A 25,280-nucleotide genomic window follows, 5' to 3' on the forward strand; every position below is an offset into this window, starting at 1 on the left:
GATGAAATTAAAATTAAAAAATATAAAAGAAAGAGGGAAGAAAAAAAGGATGGCTGGTTTGTTACTTCTTGTTCTTAGCTGAAAAAATATTCTGTAATATGAAAGTAGTAGAGAGGTTGTCTTGTTGAAGACAATGGATGTTACCAACGGAAAAGTAAAGGAAGAAATGAGCATTTAAAGATGTGAATAAAGGAAACATAGTCATAGAATGAAGAATAGGAGTCAAGGAGAGGAATTGAGAACATGAAAATTCATTAAATTGTAAAGTTTACAGTCTCTTGGAAAGGAGGAAAGTTAATAAAGTAAAAATGAGATGCATAAAACATTATATGAAATGACGTGCTATTCATCAAAAGTCTCCACTTTTTTCACTGATCCATAATGATTCTGTTATGCAAATATATTTTAAAAAATAAATTATATAAAAATCAACTTTATTATCACAAAATTATAATTATCAATAAATTTTCTTAGCATTACCTAAATCAAATTTACAGCTATTTAGTATTTTGCATGTTAAGCTTGATTGAATAAATAGGTTTATATTCTCTTCCAACTATATGCCTGCCCTGTTGACAAATGAGTCCTCAAATATGTACTTCAGATTTTTTGTATCTTCCACAAATGTGCAGAAAAAAAATCATAATTGAAATGCTCTAGTATATAATATTTATGCCTTTAGGGTAGAGGAAAATTGGCCAAGAGCCAGTTCATAAATAAATATTCATTGTTTCTCCCCTAAAGGCACTTCCATCATATTTTACTAATAAGGATGTTGTTTGGAGGCTACATTATAAAGGTCACTGACTGAAGAAATAGGACTTTTAATGTTGGATTCTCCTACAGAAAAGAAAAAGAAATTAGGAATGTGCATTCATATGTCTAAATGAGTTGGTAGATTTCCCATTGATGTATAATAGCTTTATATATAAACAAATAATTTTAATTGGACTATGGTTGATTCATGAGAATGAATGTTGATGACACCTTGGATTTTCCAGGGACAAATGTAATTATAAAGGGCATCAGCGTATTGAATCCATAATTTAACCTACGTGAAATATTTGCTTGAAATGCTGAGATCACAGATGGATTGACTTGCTTTAATGTGTATATTCAAAATCATCGGTAACTTTATTTCAAACTAATCTTCATTCTTATTTTTTAACCTCTATAACATTTTGCTCTTTCCGGGGATGTGCATAAATAGAAGATAAAGCCTTTTCAATAAGTTTAAATGCAGTTCAAATGGTACATTTTCAGGTTCCTAACTTCAGTGCAGGCTACCTCTTATGATTCCTGAGCTGCCTGTGCTTCAAGTGATAACTGGGCAGGTGGACACATTTCTCCTGTACTCCAAAAGATGATATCCAAATAACCATCATGTTCCCCAGAAAATGCCCTTTATTGGGACTGTCAATGATGGAATACTACACTTGCTGGATAAAGCACTAGTCTGACCCCATATAACATCACTTATATTCTTATTACAAAATGGAGAGGTTAAAGGGGAATGTTGCTATTATAAATAACTTTGTCTCCCATGGGACAGACAGAATAATGTTTTGTCATAAAGAGTGGTAAATTGTATTTTGCCTTCTTGCTTCTCAAATTAGCTTTATTTAGATCAAATAGCAGATCTTTAATAGCTAACAAAAGAGTTACTTGCTCATTATTTGATGATAACATCATTGCTATTTAGCATTTTTTTTAATTTAACAACTTCAATCACAGATATTTACACATTTTATTCTTACTGCTGAGAGACAGTTTGGTTTAGGGGATAGAATACTGGTATCAGAAATAGAATGATTAGTTTCCAATTTATGCCTTTTACATATAGTATCTGTGGTGTAAAGCCACTTATTGTCCCTAAGAAATTCTCAAAGACTATAAATTGCAAGGAAAATGCAAATCTTCACTGGTAGATAAAATTATTCACTTTCAGTTTCTTACATTAATGAAATCAGAAATCTGGTCAGCCCATTCTTCTTTTTCTCTTTTTTTTTTCTTTTTTGGAGGGCAATTGGAGTTAAGTGACTTGCCCAAAATCACAAGGCTAATAAGTGTGTCAAGTGTCTGAGGCAGGATTTGAACTCAGGTCCTCCTGAATCCAGGGGCAGTGCTCTCTTCATTTTGCCACCTAGCCACCGCCAGCCCATTCTTAATACTCATTTTTGGCATTACTTGTATTACTTTGGTACTACTCCAATTTTGTAGGAAAAAAAACTGAAATTAAAGTGTTAAGTATATTGCCAATGGTCATGCAACTAGTTACTACAAGGGCAAAAATGTGGAATTTGAACTTCTTTTTTATTCTATGCTGTTTTTTATCTCCAGTAGAGAGGAGATGATGTTAATCTTTTGTTTATGACAATAGGATATATGACAAATCATTCAGTACAGATTATCAGTTAAAAGGTTTATTCAAGTATTTACACTTTTTATACATGTCAACATTAGGTATCTGTTATGGAAACAGTGCTAGCTAACAAAAAAAATGTTGTCTTTTTAAAAGACACTGACCTTGAGCAACACAAGTTTTTCTAGTTTAATTAGAAAAAGAATGCAGACAATTAACAAGATTAAAAATAGAACAAATACTTCAAATATATTTTTTTAATTTTAGACTCAAATACCAGGAATCAAATATAAAAAAGAGAAAAGAAAAAGAAACACATCATAAACTTAAATACAAAGTGAGAAAAGAAAAAAAATGTCTTGTGCACAGCAGAACATGAGATGGTCCAAAATATATGGTGATAAATTTTCATTTCAACAAACCCTGTATGATAAAAACTCTACCTTGTGTTGAGAGCTCTCTATCTTTGCTTTGCTTCCCTGTGAGTTTTCTTTTTTTCTCTGCTGCACACTTTTTTATTATGTTTCTCCCCCTTCCTCCTCCTCTCCTTCCAGAAGAGGAGAAATATATATATATATATATATATATATATATATAAATTCAAATGTAAGATACTTATAATAGTGAACATACATTTGTGGTTTATATTATACTTTGGATTTAATTATACAATTTCATTATCACAAATCTATGAGAAAGGTAGTGGAAGTATTATTATGCCCATATTACCAATGATAAAACACGTTCATATAAATTAAATAATCACATAGTGACATAGGGGAGCACAATCCATACCCACATGCCTCCTGATTCTAAATGTAATAATACTATTGCCACTATCACAAGCTTCCCTGATGAATAAGTGACAAATTATTATACAATGATTCCCACAGATAGTCAGTGAAGTATAGGAAGGATTTGGGTAACTTCAAAAGAGGAAATGGGGTCATAGTGATGGCATTAGCAACATCATAGATGTGTGAATATGTCAAGGGTGTGTTTGTAGGATAAGGATGAAATGAACCTGGTTGAAATAAATAACTGTATTAAGAAAGATTTGGTGTTGGGACTGGGAATAAAGGCTGTAGAAGGGCTTGAATACTAAAGACTAAATGGGCTTTCTGTTGCTGTCTGAGAAAAGGAATGCCATGATTAAAGAAGTCTGTAAGAGATGTGGAATCCTGAAACCCTTGTGTGAAGTACAGGGTTCTACCATCAAGTCCCTCTAGCATTCTGGCTTCCATAGAAGTTTCTACTTCAGGTCTCTTGAGCAGCCTATACTCCTTTTTCTGCTTTGGCCCTACTTGCCTCTTCAGTCTTTCTGATGGGGAAAGACAGTTTCCTCTGTCCCACACCTCTTTCCTTATTCCCTGATATTATAGCACGTGGACGTCTTAGGTAGTCAGCACCATAAATAAAGCTTAGTGGTGAAGAACATTATTGAGCTAATTCAATGAGTGCTATAGTTAACTAGAAACTGCTGAGCTGGTTATGGCTAAATTGCCTTGCACTGCTATTTGTGTGGTTGTATGTATGTAGTGCTGGAAGGGGTGTGTGTGTGTGTCTGTGTGTGTGTGTCTGTGTGTGTGTTTGGTGAGACAATATGTTGAGGATTTTAAGGAACAGGATGAGAGACTCTTGGTAAAAGTTAATTAGACTGGTTGCAATTGTGGCACCTTTTTGCCAAATTCATTTGTTTCCCTACAGATTCACATTCACATTCCCTATAGGGGAAAAAAAAAAAACAATTGCTGCACTGTTTAGGTTTTGTAGACTCTACCAATGTGGCTGTGCTTTTTTATGGTTTACTGATAGGAGTGTGAGCAGAAAAAATATGCCATGTGTCTGTATTTTCCTTTCCCCAGGAGGCCTACACTTGTGAATTGTACGTTTACTTGTTACCTCTTCAGTGAGTTGGGCTTAAACTTGTCACCTGTATGGTGGCTTACATACAAAGGAAAACTGTTTTGAGGTTTTCCTGCAATAGCTAAGGGTATAAAACTCGTCTTTGATCAAACTGAGATAGATAGCATGGTACAATGGAAAGAGTATTGAATTTGAAGTTGGAATATCTGAATACAAACACCAGATCTGCACTTACTACATGTGCAACCATAAGGGATTAAGTTAATTTCTCTAGGTACCTAATTCTTCTTTTGTCAAATAAAGGGGTTGTCTAGATGACATCTAATTCTCCTTCTAACCCTAGACCTATACAGTGCCTAAGACTGTGCCACGCGAACCTTGAGCCTTGTTTTAGAGCTCCAGGTATAACAAGCATTTTCAAGTAGAACAAAGCAACTCAAAGGAACTTTCCCTGACAGTGCAGGAAATAAAATAAGACGTGCAAAGATCAAGTGTCTCAAGTTGTAAAGAATCTCCTAGTTTAAGACTGGTTCTCAGATACAGTAACAGAACCCTCAGCCTCTTTGCCCTCCAGCTTGCCTACCTTGCTGGTCTTAGTCTTCTTGATTTTGGATACTTTGCTGTGGATTTCATTAACCCCCACTGGGAACTTGAGGCTTGACTATATCACTCCCTTTAGTAGAGTGCTTTCCTTCATTATTTTTAGGATACTATAAGAGTGCCTCCTGCCTGTGGCAAAAAGAATTTTCTGCTCTCATTCTTCCATGTCAAACTCTGATGAGGAAGATCTCTTCCTTTATTTGCCCCAAAAGTAACTTTCAAGGCAAGGGAGTCAAAGATCTGACCCGTCATTCACAGTTCTCAAAGTCAATTTCTTCCAGTGGATACTTTGTCATGACTAAGTGACCCGAGAAGAGCCCTTCCTGCTTAGTCTGTTGTAGCTTTCCTCTGAATCCCCTCCCACTAACTTATTTTAAGGCTACTTATTACTTTATATCATGATCTCACCTCTGTCTGACTTTTGTCATTCTGTCTCCGTCATCATCTTTGTATACAGAGATAATAAATAGAGCTCTGCTTCTATGTCTCAGGCTCTGTCCCTTTTACCTTTCTGTCTCTCAGATTCATTATCTCTGTCTGATATTCTCTCTCAATTGTGTCTATTCCTCTTTCCCCATTATTGACCAAGCTAAGCTGATAGACATGTCTGAAGACAAATGGAAACTACTTTTTTTTTCTAATTCTCATACAGGGATCTAGTCATTCTCCACATAATGTTGAATCTCTGGCCCCGTTTGAGATCCTCTCTGAAAGAATGGACACAGATGATCACATTTTTTAAATGATTTACAAACAAAATCCTTATGGATGTACAGAAATATCTGCATATTGCATCTTTCTCAGTGAATTGTACAGGATCATTTAATCATTGATTACTAAGGTTGTGGTGCTGTAACAAATGAATCAAGTAGTCAACATGGGAGTTGAGTCTATTTTAAGCATTTAGGTTCGAGGTGATAAGGGTCTGACTAATTGTGATAGCAATGAGAATGTGAAGGAAAGGTTAAATAAAAGAATACAGTGTGGAATGGCAGAAAGAACATTCATCCCTAGGCAAGACATTTAATCTTCCAGTGTTCAGTTTTCTTATCTGTAAAATGAAAGGCATGTGCCAGGTGCTTCCTAAGGTCTACTCTTTCCCTATAATTATTATATTGATACTTTGAAAAATTAAATGCAAATGTGGATCTCTAGAAATTAATTCATCTGAAAATGTAAATAAAACTTGGAATTCTCTGCTTTCTAATTGAAACTATATTCAAGACTATAAAGGCCTACTAGCAACCTGCATCTGATATGTTGGTGTCTGACATGATGCTATTCTTATTTGTTCCATCAACATGAACATTTCTAGATAAGAAAAGGAGAATAAATGTCCTGAATTCCTAGGTGAAAATAAATTTGGATTTGCAACAGCCCCCAAAGGCTAGGCCTTTTTTTTTATTGGTCAGTAGGTAAAATCTCAAGCAGCATATTATAAAAGCTAGACCCAGACCAGATCACGCCTCACATGCAATTCAGCTGTCTACTTTATCTTGACTTTAGTGCTCTAGCCAAATATATACCCTTTCTCTCAAACTTTCTTTACTTTAATTTTTTACTTCAAGCTAGACTCAGTAAGGAAATAAATATCACCAATAAAATACTGCCATTAATTCAGAAAAAAAGAAAAAAAATATTTAAAAACCCAAAACAACAACAACAGCAATAACAAAAACCATGGGAATTGACTGTTTAATGCATCATCACGTTCACTTCCCAGGATCTCTCTTCCCTTGTTACCATCGCCATATATACGTTGTTTTTGAATAGAAGTTCCTAGAAGGTAGAAATTCTCTCACTTTTGTATTTACATCCACAGGACTTAGTACACTGTGTCATCAATATATTTACACCTCTATATTTTACCCATACATATATGCTTATATAATTAAATACTACATAATATATAAATATTACACATTCATATATGCACATATTATTTATTCACGATCAAATAGAACTTATTAAAGCTGAGATTAGGGAGTATTGGGGGTGGGAACTCCTTACAAAACAAGAATAAAAGTGTCATTGACAGAAAAAAAGTAGTTCAGAGGATGAGCTGTTTTGTTTTATTTTAAAAGTGACTAGTGAATGTTTAGACAATTTAGAGATGAGGCTAAGTCATTTGAATATCTAAAACGTGGGAGCAGAATCAAGATGGCAGCCTTAGAGCTAGTAGTTTTGTCTTAGTTCTTTCATCACCATCACCACAATGGAGATCATCAAACCAGTACCAGGAAAGCTGAGAAAAAGCTACAGTGGGTCATTTTTTCCCCCATCTCAAGGTAGCTTAGGAATACAGACAGCAAAATCTGTGGTTACTTGGGTGGGAGGAAGCCATGAGTACAAGGTGGCAGTGGCAGAGCTTCAAATGACAGAATTATCAGTGGGTTTTGGCATCAGCAGCAGAGAGCAGTCCAGCACCCAGGGATAGCAAGGAGACTGAATTCCTGGCAGAAAGAAATCCTGTGGGATTCTTGTATTAGCAGTAGGAGCAGGAATGCATGTTATCTGACACCACTGTTAACCATTACCCAGTTCTTACTCACAGGTCTAGGCCACAACAAGAGCAGAGGGGAGTAGCTGGGAGTTACAAGGGAGCAGAAGTGGAACAATTTCCTGTAACAGAGTGGAAGAGGCATGGGAATTTGAAGATCTTCCCTGCCCCTGAATAGACTTAGGGGGGACTTTGAAGACCTTCCCTGCTTTGAAAATAAACTCTGGCCCCCAATAGACTAAATGTAATAACATGGAGCCTGTGGTGGGAGGAGTTTGGTGAAGGGAAACAGAGCCCACAGGAAGATGGGAGTCAGAGATAGCCAGATGATGGGGGAGAGAGAAGCTCAGGCAAGGAGATAGAGAGGTTTGTGAGTAAATATTGCTCTTGCTTTGGTTTGTGGGAAGGCTGAAGGATGTTGTGGCTCTCAGCACTTTTATAGCTTCTGAATATCCTTGGTACTATGATGGAATCGGCTTACTGGTTTTGCGGTTCATTTTTCTGGTGTCTAAATAAAGGCTTCAGTTCTATCCTCTATTGGTAGAATTTGGTACATTTTGCGATCAAAAGTCATGCGATACTTATAGTTACGTTCTTTATCACGATCGCGGGTGCTGTAAATATCGCATTGGTGCTACACAAAGCTATGTTGCTCTGTGCCCAAGAATAGAGAAATGACTCAGTTTCAAACTTTAATCCACCACATTAGCCTGCAGTGGAATAAAAAAAAAAAGGCAGGAAGCCAAAATTAAGGAAAAACTAGCAGTTCAGTCACTCTGAAAGTGCAGGGTGGATACAATGGTTTGGATCACTTCACTCTAGAAATATTGAAGAAAAGATTAATGAGGGAAAGTTACATACTACATTAGTTTTCCATGTGTGCATAATAGTAATGAAATTTGAAGATCTCTTTGTATTGGCAAGCTGACAGGTACTTAGCACTTAGTATCGAATTGATCATATCAAGCCACTGTTAAGAAACAGAAGGTATGAACCCCTGCTGCTGATGTAACTGGAAGGGGCTGAACAGGGAGGAGCTAATACCATATATAAGGATAAGCCCCAGCTGGGAGAGCCAGAATGTCTGGAGGCAAGCATCGTGGAGGCAGAGCAACTACTGCCTGGGAGACAGAGACAGAGACAGAGAGACAGAGAGAGAGAGAGAGAGAGAGAGAGAGACAGACAGACAGACAGACACAGAGACAGAGAGAGACAGAGACATAGAGAGACAGAGACAGAGAGAGAGACACACACACAGAGAGAGACAGAGACAGAGAGAGAGACAGAAACAGAGACAGAGACAGAGACAGAGAGACAGACAGAGACAGACAGAGAAAGACAGAGAAAGACAGACAGAGAGACAGAGACAGAGAGACAGAGAGAAAGACAGAGAGACAGAGAGACAAAGAGAGAGAAAGAAACAGAGAGACAGAGACAGAGACAGAGAGAGAACTTCTCTCAGTGAGCATCTGAAGGCTGGGCTGCTACTAAGTGATTTTGATTTTGAGAACGGGAGAAAGTAATTTTGATTTTGAGAATGGGAGGCCAGCCAGAACTGCTGAAGACTTGGGAAGGCCAGTTGGACCTGCCAGAGACTTCGAAGACCAGCTGGAGCTGCCAGAGGAAGCATGACTATGATGTTGGTACTTTGTCTGGGGCTCTGTTAAGCTTTGTCTTCCCTAGAAGAGAAACTGTGAAGAACTTGAGGTGGACTGGACACTGTGAGCTTCAGTATGGAACAGGAACTGCACAGAGAACTAGACAAGGAACTGGGAGCTGTTTGCTTTTGAACCCAGGTGACAGTTTGGTGGATTTGGGCAGGAGCTGAGACCATGGAAGCAGAACCATGGAAACTAAGAGTCTGCCTCAAATCAAGATGAAAAGACCTCTCTGTGGGTACTGAGTAGGGACTGATGAAATGATAACTTACTTGTGACTTAGGGTGGATGGCCTTTGTCTTTTGAACTTTGTGATTGAATTAAGGACTTAGTGATTGACTAAATGAATGTACTTTGCATAAAACTGTAATACCACTTTGGTGAAAACTACGTGGCCATTTTCATGATAAGTTGTGAAGTTATAACATTCTGAATGCTGTACTTTGTTTTCTGTGAATATTTTGCTCCAATTTGTTACTAAATAAATAGAGAGTTCGCTATACTACATTAATAAGAAAAAAAATTCAAATTTTCTTAGATTGTTCTGAAAAGATTTTTTCTACTGGTTGCATGATAGGATAACAAGCCCATAGATTGAGATTGTTATATTCATGAGTTTAAGAGGAACAGATTTTAGCAAGGGATTTTGCAAAATAATATAGGATTATTTTCTTTAGTTAAACAATATCTGAAACATGTCGATATTCTAGAACACTTTTAAAATACATCTAAATAATTTGAAAACACAGTATCTATAAAGAAAATAGATTTTCAGATATCTAATATTAATGTTGCTTGGATGATATTTCAAAGTCAGTGTAAGATTTCTTGGAGAAATATACTATCATTATCTCCTTAGTTACCACAAGTTAGTTAATAATATCTGTCAGGATGTGACATACTTCCACAGATTCTCTACATCCTTTATTACTTGTTATAGACTTCAACAAGGTCACCTATCTAAGTTCCACTATTAAAAAAAAGAGAATCCTCTGTAAGGTTATATACATACAGATACATACATACCTATGTTCACTTTATCACTTACAAGCGGATCTCTTCTTTCCTTTTATTTTTTTCAAAATCTAAAGCAACCCCATATTTATTCATCTAGCTAGAACCAAGACCACTTGTTACTGAAAAGAAATGGGGACACTAAATAATAAAACTTAGGAAATCATCCTGGCAAGAAATCCATAGATCACGAATGAAAATGTAATAGTAGAAATGAAGGAGATGGATGTGAGAGAGTTTTGGGGGATAGATTCAACAAGGCTTCAGGACTTCTTAGATGTGGAGATAGCTTTGCAATTGAACAAATACAAGATGATTAAATATAGACTATAAAAATAGACCTAGAGTACAACAAAGCATCATAGACCTGGAGTCAGAAGAAGAATGAGACATGGTATATAGGAATAAGTTGAGGTTCAGATTGAATTGACTTTCCATAAAACTCATCTAGTTTTCTCAGAGTCTTCTTATTGTTGTTCTAGGCCTGTAATTTCAAGTATTGAGAGTTCATATTGGAAAAAAACTTGTCTATCAATAGGGATCTGCAACTCTTAAAACTTACAGCCTAAGAAAGAATTTTCTGGGACACTGAGAGGTTAACTGACTGAGTAAAGTCACTCAGCTAGTATATTTCAGAACCAGAGTTTGGCTTCTGATCAATCTACCTCCAATGAACTCAGTTTCTATCTATGCTACAACAGTACCTCTCCTTGTTATTATTATGGATTTAAACATCCAAAGAAATTGAAAAGTGTAGAATAATGAGATTACATAGGTAGCAATCAAGAAACAGGAGAGAAACTGATCTGGTAGGATAAAAGGAAAGAGAGAGGGAGTAAAGGAAGTAGAAAATATGTGTAGGGACATAACTGTTTAAAATTTTTTTAAAATATTGAGATCAAAAGAGTAAATACAAGCACAGTTGATCATTTTGATAGGCTCAGAGACCATTTTTATATGTGAACATTCACCAATACAAATGAGCAACACCTTTTCCTGAGAACATCTATGTCCATATAGCTATAATCTAATAATAGGATGGTCTTGAATTAAAGCTGGACTATTACTAGTTATATGGAACAAAGATGATACAAGTATAATTGAAATAGCAACAACCTCATAAGCCCAATCCTCTTAAATATCAACATGGAAACTTAGGTCCAGGACAGTTAAGGCCAAAGGTTATGAATGATGTATCAGAGGTAGAGTTTAAACTGAGGACTACTCAAGAACCATACCATCTAGTTTAGAATGTGATCTAGGAGAAGCTCTGGATTTCATTCAATCTGAGTTTGAATCTCAACCTCTCTGCACTGTGACCTTTGAATGTGAAAGTCTCTGGATCTCACTGTTTTGTACAAAAAAAGTGGACTGGACTAGGTGATCTCTAGGTGCCTTTAAATCTCTAAATCCAGTGAGACCTCAACTTCAAGTTCCAGTGAAATGAGCTAATAATAACATCTACCTAACAGGGATGGTATAAGGATTAAATTGATGCTATCATTGTTAAGACTGCTAAACTCCTACTTCACATAGACTATTGTCTTAGATTAGGATCTTGTCCTTTATTTTTTTGGAGGGGGAAGACAGGACAATTGGAGTTAAATGACTTGCCCAAGATCACACGGCTAGTAAGTATTAAGTGTCTGAGGCCGGATTTGAACTCAGGTCCTCTTGACTCCAGGGCTGGTGCTCTATTCACTGTGACACCTTGCTGCCCCAGGAACTAGTCCTTTAAACCATTAGGTCCTGGTTAATGTGGAAGCTGAATCCCATAAAATGGCCACATCATTCAAATCTCACTGCATATTTCCTTTAGGATGGCACCAACAAACATATTTTACATAATTATAACTCCAGATAGTGCAAATTCAAATATCTACAAACAGGATTAGTTGTATACTACTTGGGACTTAGCTGCCCTCATAAAATATGAATATCAAATCCCTCTCACACCAGTTCTGTCTTGAATTCCTACTAATCATATCAGCCTATTCAAGAAATTAAGTTAATATCCCAATAAAATAACTTATGTCATGCATAGTCATCAACTAAATCTAAGATTGGTAAAAATATATTAAGTGCTGATGTTACAATGGTCAATCGAACAAAATAAAATCAGTAACCATTGCATGCCATTTCATAGAGCTAAACAAGGTTTAAAGACAGACTAGTGTTGTCATCCACAGCTTTATTTGATTTCTGCCATACAAAGTACTAAATAGTTTCCCTTGAATAGATCCATAGAAGCCTTTCAACTCCCACTCACCCCTTCCCCTCCCACTCCCAGAGAGCAGGACATTTTATGCCAAGGGTGGAGTGAAGGACAATGACTTCATTTGTTTTACTACCTCCATAGCTACTATAGGAACACCAAGCTGATAAAATGAATTTGTTGGCTGGTCATTTCTTGGTACATAAAAGGATGCATAAAACACTTTGTTTAAACCATCAGAACACTTGCAAACCTTTCCCAAATTTCATCAGTACAAATATTCTCCCGCTGTGATGGCAATCAATGATTCCATTCATGGAAACTATACAAACATTTAAGAAATACAAAGACTGTTCTAGAATAGAGAAATTACACCCTATGTAAGATCATGAAGATGTAAAACTTTCACCTCCCAGCTTATCATTTTCTGACATGACCAAGAACCCCACTGTTAGAATAGAGGTTCACTCCCATACATTTCAAAGGTTGGAAAAATAGAAATAAAATTTTAAAAAAATAGTAATACATTGCTGATAATTTCCTTTAGAATGTATTTGATCCTGAACCACCAACAGCATGATCAGAGAGGATTTTACTCTTTATATCTTCTGTTCATCAGGTAGTTTTGAAACCACCGAGTTAATTAGTTATTCTTGGTCAAAAGAAAAATGTGTCAGTTGGTCCTATATATTTTAATGTCAGTTCCATGAACATTAAACTAGAGCTTAAGGTAATTAACGTGACATATCCCCAGTTTCAAACAACAGAACTGTCAGCCTCTTTGACTTTAACATTAATAGTCTTTTCAAAGCAATAAATCAGAAGCCATGATAATTTTCAATATAATTTACCTAAAAATTTGCTTACCTTGGGAAAGAATGTCACACTTCTAGCAGCAATTTACCTGTTAAAAATAAAACAAGCCAGTTATTTCTAATCCTTAAATAGCAAAAAAAAAAAAAAAAAAAAAAATACAATGTATTATGCTGCTTAGTGGAACTTTAGGATACTTTAAAAATTTTTCTTAAATTTTCTCATTTTAAGGCCAAAAATGAAAATAAGCTGTTTGATTACAATAATTGAATGCTTCTCTCTTCACTGAATGTGCCTAGAAACCATGAAAGCTAATGAGTTTCATGAACAGCAGCAAAAACAGATTTTCCAGAGCATCTTCCCCAGGTTATGTGGACAGGTGTGAGTACAATTCACTCACACAGTTGAATAAGAATCACATGGATGAACGTTTCTGCAAGAAAATTTAAGGGTGAGGTGTCAGAGTAGATTTCTTTTCTAATGAAAAATGCAATGTCTCCAGGTGAAAGTTATTAATGTGAGATGTAGTCCATTCCAATAGAGCATTATTTATAGTGCTGATTGTATTCTTTCTCTGAACTACATTCAAGTCATCACTGAGGGGTTTTTATTTACAATGCATCACAAATAGCACTGAGATACTATAGAGTGAAAGCATGATTTCCTATAACAGGCCCATAAATTTTAATTCTAACAAACTCTATTGCATCACTGCCATATTTTCTTCCTATCACCAACAAGGGTGATGCCCCTGAACAACATAAGTATCTGAAGAAGGTCTCATGACCTTATTCCTTTTACAGTGGCAACATAAGAAAGGTGAGAAAAAGAAAACACCCACACATGTTCAAGACGATATGTGTTCATTATGCAAATAACACTCACATAGATCAGAAATGTTAACCTTCACTTGATTGTATCTCATCAGACTTTATTGGCTAAACAACAAACTTTGGAAGATATATTACTGTGCATTTGAAACAAGTAATGCATAAGTCTGTCTTAAATGCACTCCATTTGGTTATTAATCTGTAAATAGAAATAGAGCACAGCATAAATTCATCCACGTTCATTATGGTAATAAATTGTCAGGACTTAGAAAAATGGTAGTGTTTCTTCTTACTAACCTCCTTCATTCATTGATTCTCTGAGTTATCAACAGTTGTGGCTGTGAAGGAGTTATAAGGGTCAAAAGCAGGCTTAGTAAAGTAACATTGTATTCCTCAAGATCTCCTCAGTAATAGTTTTCAGCCAATGATAATAATCTCTACATGCTGTATTGGGTTCATTTAAAAAAAAAACTTCCTGGACTTCTCTCTTTAGTTATTGATCTATTTTCTGGTTATTCCATATATAGGGTCATACAGTCAGACACAATGAGAGAAAGTAATTTGCCCAGAGTCATACAGGGCAATTATAATGATAAGAACAAGTGCAGGAATCAAACCCAAATCTTCTACCTCCACATAGAATGCTCATATACCCAAAGTTATTTTCCTATATGTTATTAAAAAGTATCATAAATCAATTTGTGATAAGGCATTAGTACCTTCTTATTTCTCCCCAAAAGAGGTATTTGTACACTGATTGGATTAATATTTACTTTAAAATATTGATGATTTTTTTTTGTTTTTTATACCACCTTCATTTTCAAGGATAAATAATTTGTCCCTCCCTTCTCTGCCCCAAAATCTTACTTTATAATGAAAGGAAGAGAAAGCAGGAGATGAGGAGAGAGGAAAACAATAAGGGAGGAAGAGAAGGAAAAGAGAGAGCAAAGGAAGAGGGAGGAGAGGGAAGGTGAGAGAAAAGAGAAAGGGAATGAGGGAGAAGGAATATGTAGGGAAAAACTATAAAAGACTATGTGTAGCAGCAAGCACCGCAAGCCTCCTCAGGGTAGCTGCCAACACAGGTTCTTAAGATCTGCTTTGATAAAGGAAAGCAACTCAAAATGGGTTAACAAGCTTACTTTAATCAGTCAGATATGTGTCATTTACCTAGTTCAGGGGGAAAAGGTCAGCACCCAGAACTTAAAAATATACAGACAGAATTATCAAGAAAAAAACAGATCAAGTAGACAGATTTCCAAACTGTCCAACCATTACATCCATACCAAACAACATCTGGGTTTCAAAGCCCTGGGGGGGGGGGGCACTCTGGACAACGGCTTCCCAAAATCCATATCAAATCACAGAACACTTCTCAAAGTGAGCCCCAAAACAAAGCTACACAGCAGGGCTTATATAGCCTTCTTCTGGCTCAGAGAATGCAACAACCTTATTGACTCACGGGCCAATCAAGAAGTATCTACTGAAAAACAAGTCGCCCACCCCAGGCTCCAGGTGCACTTTAGCCTAGGGGCAGGGAAGATCTTAAAAATTTACATTCCCATTACACTATGACAAGGTGAAGGTTCATTTTAATGTAAAGAAGTTAATCTCTAACTTTAAATTTTTAATTTTCCATTGGTCAGAGAAGGTCGTCCTGCACACAGAAGGGTCTGTTCAGTACTCCTCAAAACACGTACCTCTTTATAAGGTCAGGCCATTACAGAAGCCTTTAAAAGTTCACTAAATTTAAGTAACAAATGCTATGTTTTTCCCAAGCTACTCTCCCAACTAGAACTACTAGTCAATGTTAACACTTTTCATCTGAGTTTTGGAGAATGTTTTAAAATAAAAGTTTATATATTGCAAGAGATAGCCAACTCAGAGAGTGATTGAGAAATTTGTGGGATGACTTGCACTTTCATGAATTTTTGATTGTGGACAAAAAATAAGAAATTCCTGTCAGTCCTATGATAACTACACAATGACCAGTTATCACAGTCATATTCTCAATTGGTATTTTGCCCTATTCTTCTTCACATTAGAGCCATGCTGTTCACCTTTCATCTAATATGCATCATCTATACTTAGAGTCTGATGCTTTCCTTTCTTTATTTCCTTACTATCTAAAAGATTAGTAGCTGAAATTTGAAAAGTACCAGAGAAATTATAAAAAATTGTGGTGACTGAGAGCAAAGAAAGTACTAAAATTTAATTCTAATTAACCAGTAGTGACTGAGGAATACATCCATTTTGAAATTTTAATGGCAGAAAGAAACTTTTACCCTCTGGCATGATGATCTCTTTCAAAAATGTAATTCTTAGCTGTTTTTTTTTTTTTCTTTTTGCTGGGGGAAAGGGAGGAAAATTGGTGTTAAGTGTCTTGTCCAAGGTCACACAGCTAGTAAGTGTTAAGTGTCTGATGCCGATTTGAACTCAGGTCCTCCTGATTCCAAGGCTGGTGCTCTATTCACTGTGCCACCTAGCCACCCTTGCTTGTCTCTTTTCAACCAAAGCATTTGAGAAAACTCAATTTGATTTTGAATAAGGAGTATTCTTCAAATTATATCCATGAAGATAATAGATTTAGAGCTCAAAAATATGGGAAAGGTCATCTAGTTCAACTCCATTTCTTTTTAGATGAGGAAACTAAGGCTCAGAAAGCAAAAGTTAATGTGTCAGACCAAAGATTTGAACTTATGTCTCCTGATTCAAAATCTAGAGACCTTTAGTACCATATTAAATAAGTGTAGACATTCCTGATTTCTGGTTAAAAATGTTTCAACAGTTTCTTATTTCTAATACTTTACTCCTATTATTATTCTCTAAATTTAGGTGTAACGGTAGCTGTACGCACTAACACACGCATGAAGTTTCTACTTTTATCAATAATTAGAGAGTCATAGATTAAATAGACAGGCTCTTAGAAGTCATTTGGTCTAAACTCTTTATTTTATAATTCAAGAAACTGAGACCCAGAAAGATTTGGTGACTTTCCCCAATGTCATAGGTGTAGTAAGTAGGAAAGCTGGAATTTGAGTTTGGGACCACTGTCTCACAATCCATTGTTGTTTTTTTGTTTTGTTTTGTTTTGTTTTCTGGCTTGATCTGTGATGCCCACTGACTGCAGTTTAAAGCATCAATATTTCTTCACATTTTCAAAATAATCTCTTATCACTCAGCTTAAGTACTATAAAAATCAGATTTTATCACTAACATCTCTTAAGAGAGATTCACTGCATGTTCATATAATTAGCCTGCTCTGATACACCAAAGTCTTCTAATACCCAGAAGTTCAGAGTTGATATTGAAAGAGGAGAGACTTAGAAATCATGTCAACCATTTGACACATTCAATTTATTATCAAATAGAGGTCTTGAGAAATGAAATTCTTTGTCCAAGGTCTAATGGCTACTACCTGGCAGAGACGCCCAAGGGCACAGACTTCCTGTTTCGTAAAATGCTATTCTATCTATTATAGCATGTGGATCTATATTTAATCAACTATCTTGTTGCATGGCATGATCGGGAAGAGCCTATGCTTCTGTCCTAATATTCCATATTGATCCCAGTTAATTTGAGGACCAAAAACCATGTCTACTTCAACTATGGTGGATGACACTGGATATGAAGCATGAACAGGGAACAGATGGCATGAAACATTTGAATCTGAATTATTTTTTCATTTCTTTTGGTTCCAGTCAAGCCTCTAATGTTCTTTTAATGTAAATTTTTATTTGTGCATTTCATGGCTGTTATGTGAATCCACTGCCCTTGAATATATTGAGTCTAAAGCCTTTGTTGAAAATTAACAAGGTTCTTTGAAGATCTAAATTCAAAAAAAAACATTCATTTTGATATAAAGGGGAAATGGATGCTTTGCTTTAATTATCCTTATACCCTTAAATTGTGTACACCCTGATTTATTTGGATTGTTAATCATCGCCAAAACTTAAAAGATTATTTGAGTTGAGAGCATGTCATATAATGTCGATTTTGCTCTTTGCTGGAAATGGGCCATGATTCTGCCAAAATAAATTGTTAGGGTAATTTATTTTCTAGGTTTCTATCTTTCCCCACTCTGGTATGTAGAGACATGTTAGTTTATTCATTTGAATGCTTGAATTTTAACAAGGGATGGAAATGAATTCATCATGCCTCACAGAGAACAGAAACATTACTTATCAGTAAAGTTAGTGAAGGGAAGAGACATGTTTAATTGTGTATTGCATAAAACAATAAGTCAACTTGCAGATTTTTTTGTAAAGTTTCATTTAGATGGAAAAAGTCACATTAATTTGAATATAGAAAAAAATCTAATAAAATTAATCAATTAAGTATTTATTAATTACCTTTGGCTAGGGCATTTACTCAAACTCAAATGCTTTCTCTTTAATGATTTAATCATTATTAAGTAATATTTATTGCATTTACTTATACTGATATTATGTACTGCATGTAGTTATATCTCACCAGTATAAAGCTCAAGTTATCTGACAAACAGCTTTACCTATCCAGAAACTACCTGATGGCTGAGATTTTATTATAAACATGGATAGCACACTTGTCCTTTAACTTCTAAGCTCTCAACATCAGGTTACCATCAGATAATCTCAAATACCCTTGAGACTTCATGAGTTCATGATTACTAATACAATATTTTCCTTAATATAGGCATTAAATTAATATTGGTTGAATTAATGAACCAACATGCATCTTTCTGTGTACACAATAACTTCAAATTGGAACTAAGCAACAAAAGCGAAAATATAATAAAATAAAAATTGTAAAAGTACTTTTCTGAAAGACTGCATAATTTATTCCAGGCAAATAGAGTCACCCTCAGGCCCACTGAATTAGATTTCTGTGTAAAATTAAGCAGGATAACTAATAGTCAATGTCAGTGACACAGATATTGGTGATCCCTAGTTAAAAATATATACCAAAAACAGGGAAGTAATAAAAAGCAAGATCTCAGTGGTGAGTCAACACTTTGCCTTAGCCAGGATGATTCTTATATTGCTTTCTGCTAAAGATGGATTCAGGTCCCAAGAGCAGTCAGTCTAGGGCACACCGATATATTTAAGGGAGTGATGACTTTGAGGTGGACTGATTTGGAGGAGATGGTACTTTAGACCTTGAAAGAAGGAGTGATTTTCTAGGGTTAAAAATGAGTCAGGTGCTCATTCTAGTCATAGGAGGAAAACATGCAGAAATAGAAGAGGGCAAAAGAGTACAAATCAGAGGGGGGGCAGTTGACATTTACAGTCATTTTAAGGTCTGCAAAACACTTTTTATATAATAGCATTTGATTCTCACAACTGTGAGATGTGTATATTATTACCTGCACATTCTACAGATAAGAAAATAGACTTGGGGGACCATATATGATTTGACTACAGACACACCAAAAGGAAGTGACAGAGGCAGAATTTGAATCCAAGTCTTCACTACTCCAGCTCCGGCAATCAGCTACTTTGCCAGGTTATATTTCTTGTATAGAGGAGAGGTGAGAAATAAACATGCACTGTTAGGTTGGAAGACTGTGGAAGACATTGAACGTAAACCTAAGGAGTTCAATTTTGTTCCTTGAGCATTGGGAAACAACTGAAAATGTTCTCTACCAGGGTAGTGAAATTGTCAGTGTACTAGTAATGGAATTTAAAGATCCCCGTGTATTGGTTTGGTTTTTGGACTGATTGTGTTAAAACCCAGAGCTTGTGAATCCCACTTGCAGGATGGACTTGTTGACATGAAAAGAGAGGGCTAAACTGGAAGGAGCTGGTGACGTGAATTTCAAAAGGGACCAGCAGAGAGAAAGGCAGAAGAATTTTTTGGAAGCATCATCGTAGAGGCAGAGAAATGGAGAGGATTGCTGAGGGCCAGTTCGAACTGCCCAGGACTTTTGACAGCTGCCACCCAGAGATGCCAAGGACTGAGGATACATGGCTATTATGCTGGTACATTGTCTTTCTGTTTTGATGTTATTTTGCCAGATTCGTCCACTGGTGAAGGACAGTCCTGTTGTTGCAGAGGTTCTTGAACCTTGCTGTTGGTTCAGAAGCCCCGAAGAAGGATTTTCTTGTTGTATGTTTACAGAAATCCTGAAGAGGGTTTTGCTAATGGGTTCAGGTGTCCTAGGACTGTTCTGCAGACAGAGAATGAATTAACAGGACACTGGCAATGTATCTTGTGGCCTTGCTAAGCTTTGTCTCCCCAGGAACAAAGATAGCTGAGAACTTGCCTTGTGTCAAGATGAAGAAAAGACCTCTCTTTGGGTATTAAATGCTGTGCTTAAGCTTGTTGTAACTCTGGGGTAGATGGCCTTTTCAGATGTGATCCAAGGGTGGGAAACTTTTGACATTTTTTGTGCTCTGGTACTAACCAAATGAATGTAGTTTGCTTATGATTGGAAACTGATCTCCATTTGAGAAGACAGGCTTTGTGATTGACTAAATGAATGTAATGTCCAGGGGTGGAGTAGTACTTAGGAATTATTGAATTACACTTGGTGAATGCTGTATTTTGAATTATGTTATATTTTGATTTTCTCTGTTCTTAATTTGTCACTGAATAAAATGGAGAGCAGCTATGCAGGTATTTTGATCTTTGGAAAGTTGCCTTTGCTTGGCATTACAGTCAGATCTGTACATTAGCAAGAATATGAAAAATATATATATACACATGCATGCATACATATATACATACATGTATGCATATATTTACATATTATATACATATGAGAAATTCATCCAGTTTTGCTCACACAGCAACTTTCTTTATAGAATGGAAGCTACTGGCTTGAGTTGTGATGGAAACAACACCAAATTTCTTTCTTTTCTTCTTTAATAATTTATTTTCTGTTTTAAACATTCACTTCCACAAGATTTTGAATTCTACATTTTCTTCCCATCTCTCCCCTCCCCCCACCCTGGGACAGCATGCACCCTGACCACCCCTTCCTCCAATCTGCCCTCCCTTCTATCGCCCCTCCCCCTTCTCCCAATTCCTTTCCCTCCATTTTCCTGTAGGGCAAGATACATGTCTATACCCCATTGCCTGTACATCTTATTTCCCAGCTACATGCAAAAATAATTTTTAACATTCATTTTTAAAGTTTTGTGCTCCACATTCTCTCCCTCCCTTCCTCTCCCCCTCCCTTATTGAGATAGCAAGCAGTTTGATATAGGTTATACATGTGTAGCCATGCAAAACACTTCCATAACAGTCATGTTGTGAAAGACTAACCACATTTCCCTTCATCTTGTTCTTCCCTTCATTATTCCATTCTCTATCTTGACCTGCCCCCCACAAAACTGTTTGCTTCTGATCACCCCTTCCCTAATCTTCCTTCCCTTCCATTATCCCCTCTTTCTTTTCCCCTCTCCCCCTCCCCTTTCTGGGTAAGATAGATTTCCATCCCCAATTGAGTGAACAACACTGAATTTCAAACAAAAGCAAGGATTGCATCATGGTTCTGACCTGAAGATGTAAAATGTAAGAGATATTTAAAAAAAGTCAAACCTTGGTGTTATTTTTTAATTTATAAAATGGCAATAATAGACTAACCATCTGAAACATTTTATGAGAACAAAAAATACATATAAAGCTCTTTGGTAACTCTAAATGTTAGCTATTGGTGAAATTCATCTTTCTCATTAAATGAATCTTTAGTATTATTAAAATGTATTGAAAAACAAAACTGTAAAAGAACAGTTTGCTTTGATACTGAAATTCCAATAAACTGATTAATTCTATGGGTTATATTTATAATATGAATTGCCTCACAGTCCAGGGGCATGTAGCTTTTCTTAAGGTATGAGTGGGAACATCAAATAGCAACATTAAAAAAAAAAAAGATGAGACTCTAAGACATGAAAAGACAATGGCTGAAAGGGCATGTAATGAAAGCATAAAATGACAAGCATCATAGGGTTTGTTAGGTATTTAATTTTCTAAATATAAGTTAACATATGTTAAATGAAAGGGCTGGGACATATCAGGGAGGAGTTGTCAATGGTCAAAGAAGCCTATAAGACGATGAAGTTGTTGCTAAGTTTCCAACTCATTAAACAGCTGGCTAGATGGCACAATAGATAGAATGTTGGTGTCGGGAAGACCTGAGTTTAAATCCTGCATAAGACAGAATGAATGGGAAGGGGAAACAAAGTAAAAGTTAAATTTACCTCTGTGACCCTGGGCAAGTCATTATTTATTTAACTTAATTTACTCAGATATAAAATAGGGATAATAATAGCACATGCCTTGAAGTGTGTGTGTGTGTGTGTGTGCGTGTGGTAATTTCCCTGGTTGGGGCATGATGATGATAAAATGAGAATATAATATATAAACCTCACAATGCTATTTAAATCTGGTTGTTGTTACTACAAAATCTAAAGAAGCAAACCTTCTGTAGACTGAATATAATATGTCTTTAAGACTTAAGAGTAGATGCAACATCCTACCTAATGTCTTTCCCGATTCTCTACCCCTATCCCCATTCTTAATAACCTCTCCTAGGAAATTTGCATACTCACACATACACACACACACACACACACACACACACACACACACACACACACACATCATCATCATCACTCACATACACTGGCTTATCCATGGAAGTGCTGTCCTCCTGCTCACCCTCTTTCCCTCCCTTAATCCTTAAGTAGGAAGTAGGCTATAAGGTCCTTGAAGTCTGGGGCAGTTCGATTTTTAAAGCATTATCCCTAAAACCTTCCATAGTCCTTGACACTAATTAGACTTGTAATAGGGGATGGGCTTGTGGTTTCATTACTATTACTAACTAACCAGTAAGGAAACTCCCTCTACCAGTTCTTATCAACACCTTCTCTCCAACTAAGAAGTTAAGTGACTTTCCCTGGGGCACAGGACTTATATATCTGAGTCAGGATTTAAAAACCCAGATCTTAGTAGTTACATTTCTATCCACTGAACTCCATTGCCCTTTAGCATACAGTAGATGCTTAAAATGTCCATAGAATAAATGAAGAGACACATATAGTACCAAGCACCCTAGCATATCCAGGATGGCTGCTAGCCCAGGTTCTTTCAAATGCTTTTCTAAAGGAAAGCAACTAAAAAAGCACTAACGATATTAGTTTTAGGGGCGGCTAGGTGGTGCAGTGAATAGAGCACTGACACTGGAGTCAGGAGGACCTCAGTTCAAATCCGACCTCAGACACTTGAAATGATTACTTAGCTATGCGACTTTGGGCAAGTCACTTAACCCCAATTGCCCTCCAAAAAGCAAAAAGCAAAAAAACAAATGAACAAACAATATTAGTTTAATCAAACATATGTCATTTACCTAGTTCAGGGGGGAAAGCACCCTGAAACCTCAGAAAATACAGACAAAAATTACAAGCAGACAAAAACAAAGACAGAGAAAAATAACACAATTCAGCAGACCAACAGACAGGGCTTCTAGCTGTCTGACCATCACATACATACAGTTAGTTACTAGAGAGAGGAGCACCAACATCTGGGTTTTCAAAACTGGGGTCTCAACTACTGCCCAGAGTCTATCTAGCCAAATCACCAACTTTTCCCATAAGTGAGCCCCAAAGCAAAATCTTGCCTCAGAGAGGCATTGTGACCTTCTCTAAGGTCAGAGAACATCACAATCCTCAAGACCCACTTGACTACAAAGTAACAAAAGGTATATGCCTTCCTGAAAAACAAGTTTCCCGTCACAGGCTCCATGGGACCACATTTAGCTTATTAGGGGGCAGAGTATATTTTCAAATCAGGGAAGGTCCTCAAGTTCAATTTAGGCTTATTAAGGGGCAGGGAAGATCTTCAAATTCCTATTACCATTATAACACATTGACTATTTTAAACAGAAGTAGATATTGTTATGATTAATGAAATAATTCATAAAAATACTATTTGGGATTTCACTTTTTTCTCTAATGTTAAAAGGTTTTCTTGTATTTAAAAATGTTGGGAAATACTAGAATAGATGACCCTCAAATTTTCTTCTAATTTACTGTCCTACTATTCTATGATGAACACAATGTTGTTTACCAAATCTAAAAGTAGCAGAATTATCTGCTCTCTATCCTCCCACCTCTCCTTAATACCTGAGCTTAGTAAATATAGCTAAATAAGAGAACATACATACAAATTTAAGAAAAGTACACAAGAGACAGCATAGGAAGGAAATATAAAATGGAAATGGATTGGAAAAATGTTTTGATCAATTTGTAAAGACCAGAGCCAGAACACCAAATAGCATCTCCCAATGATATACTCAAAAGGTCTTTATTGGGAACAGAATATATGAATCATGGACATTAGCTGGGATGTCCATTCTTATGCCTATATATGCCTGGGAAGAGAGTCTAATCTAATTTTCCTCTTAATAGGCTCTTAGATATTTCAAAACCCACAAAATGAGAACCATTTCTTAAGGTAATATCGGTGCTTTTCTTTGAATGTGAATACTGCTTCTTCTGCTTGCCACTGTGCCAGAACAAAAAAAGAAATGCTACATGAACAAAAAAAGGAGCCTTATAGAAATACTTAGAAGATCCTGATTTTCTTTCTTTTTTGCAAAAATTCATAAATCTTGCACAAAGTTTAAAATGGATAGGCCTAATTGACATGGAGTCAGTAGTAGCAACATGGAGAACTGTTTTCAATGCTATTTTTATTGTACTCTGCATCTACACAATGATAATATGATTGTGCAGCTTTCTTCTTAGCTAGATGAATATATTAAGTAGAGCTGTGCACTAAGATGAAAGCCTAACCCTTTATGAGTAGCATCTGCTGGGGAGGCGGGCCAGAAGGGGAAATCATATAATTAAAATAATGTTTTTACTTTCTTAGTATTATATTAATCTAAATTTAACAGAAACACAACCTTTTTAGAGAAAAAAACAGTCAACTGTAAGTCTCACATTCTTGCACAGTCTGTGTGCTGTAACTTTTGTAGACAAACTTTTCAATATTTATTTGACTAAAACTAGTTGGCATCCAAAATATTTTGTAAGTGAGGAAACACAAGAGTTTTAGTATAAAGTCTCATTTTTCTCACTGCAAAAGAAAGAAAGAATAAGAAGAATCACAGTGAATGTGGAGAATTTAGCCTCTATCTGGAAAATTCTTGTAATTTATTTTAAAGGGAAAGGAAAAATGATTGGTGACTAATGTATGATTGAAAAAAAATCTCCTTCATTGATATGAGTAGTTCAGTGTCCATTTAATTAAAAGTTAAATTTAATTAAATTAAAAAATGCTGGGGCAGCCAGGTAGCACAGCAAGTAAGAGCACTCACCCCAGTGTTGGGATGACCTGGAGATCAAATCCTGGGCTCAGACACTTAGCACCCACCCAGAAACACCTGGCCTTGTAACCTTGAGCAAGTTACTTAACCCCAATGCTTATTTAAAAA

General features: G+C 36.1%; 1 protein-coding gene across 1 annotated transcript in view; it reads right to left on the minus strand.

Annotated features, from left to right (window-relative positions):
- The window catches only part of TENM3 (teneurin transmembrane protein 3), a 3,497,142-nt gene that overhangs the window by 2,756,681 nt on the left and 715,181 nt on the right, over positions 1-25,280 (minus strand). Inside the window, exon 3 of the mRNA XM_069096576.1 lies at positions 13,083-13,119. The gene's annotated coding sequence lies outside the window, so the exon portion shown is untranslated. The remainder of the gene's footprint in view (positions 1-13,082; positions 13,120-25,280) is intronic.

Source organism: Petaurus breviceps, unplaced genomic scaffold (assembly GCF_028583685.1).
Source record: "Petaurus breviceps papuanus isolate PSGF00001 unplaced genomic scaffold, PetGlider_PUasm1.0 126, whole genome shotgun sequence".
NCBI classification, from domain to species: domain Eukaryota; kingdom Metazoa; phylum Chordata; class Mammalia; order Diprotodontia; family Petauridae; genus Petaurus; species Petaurus breviceps.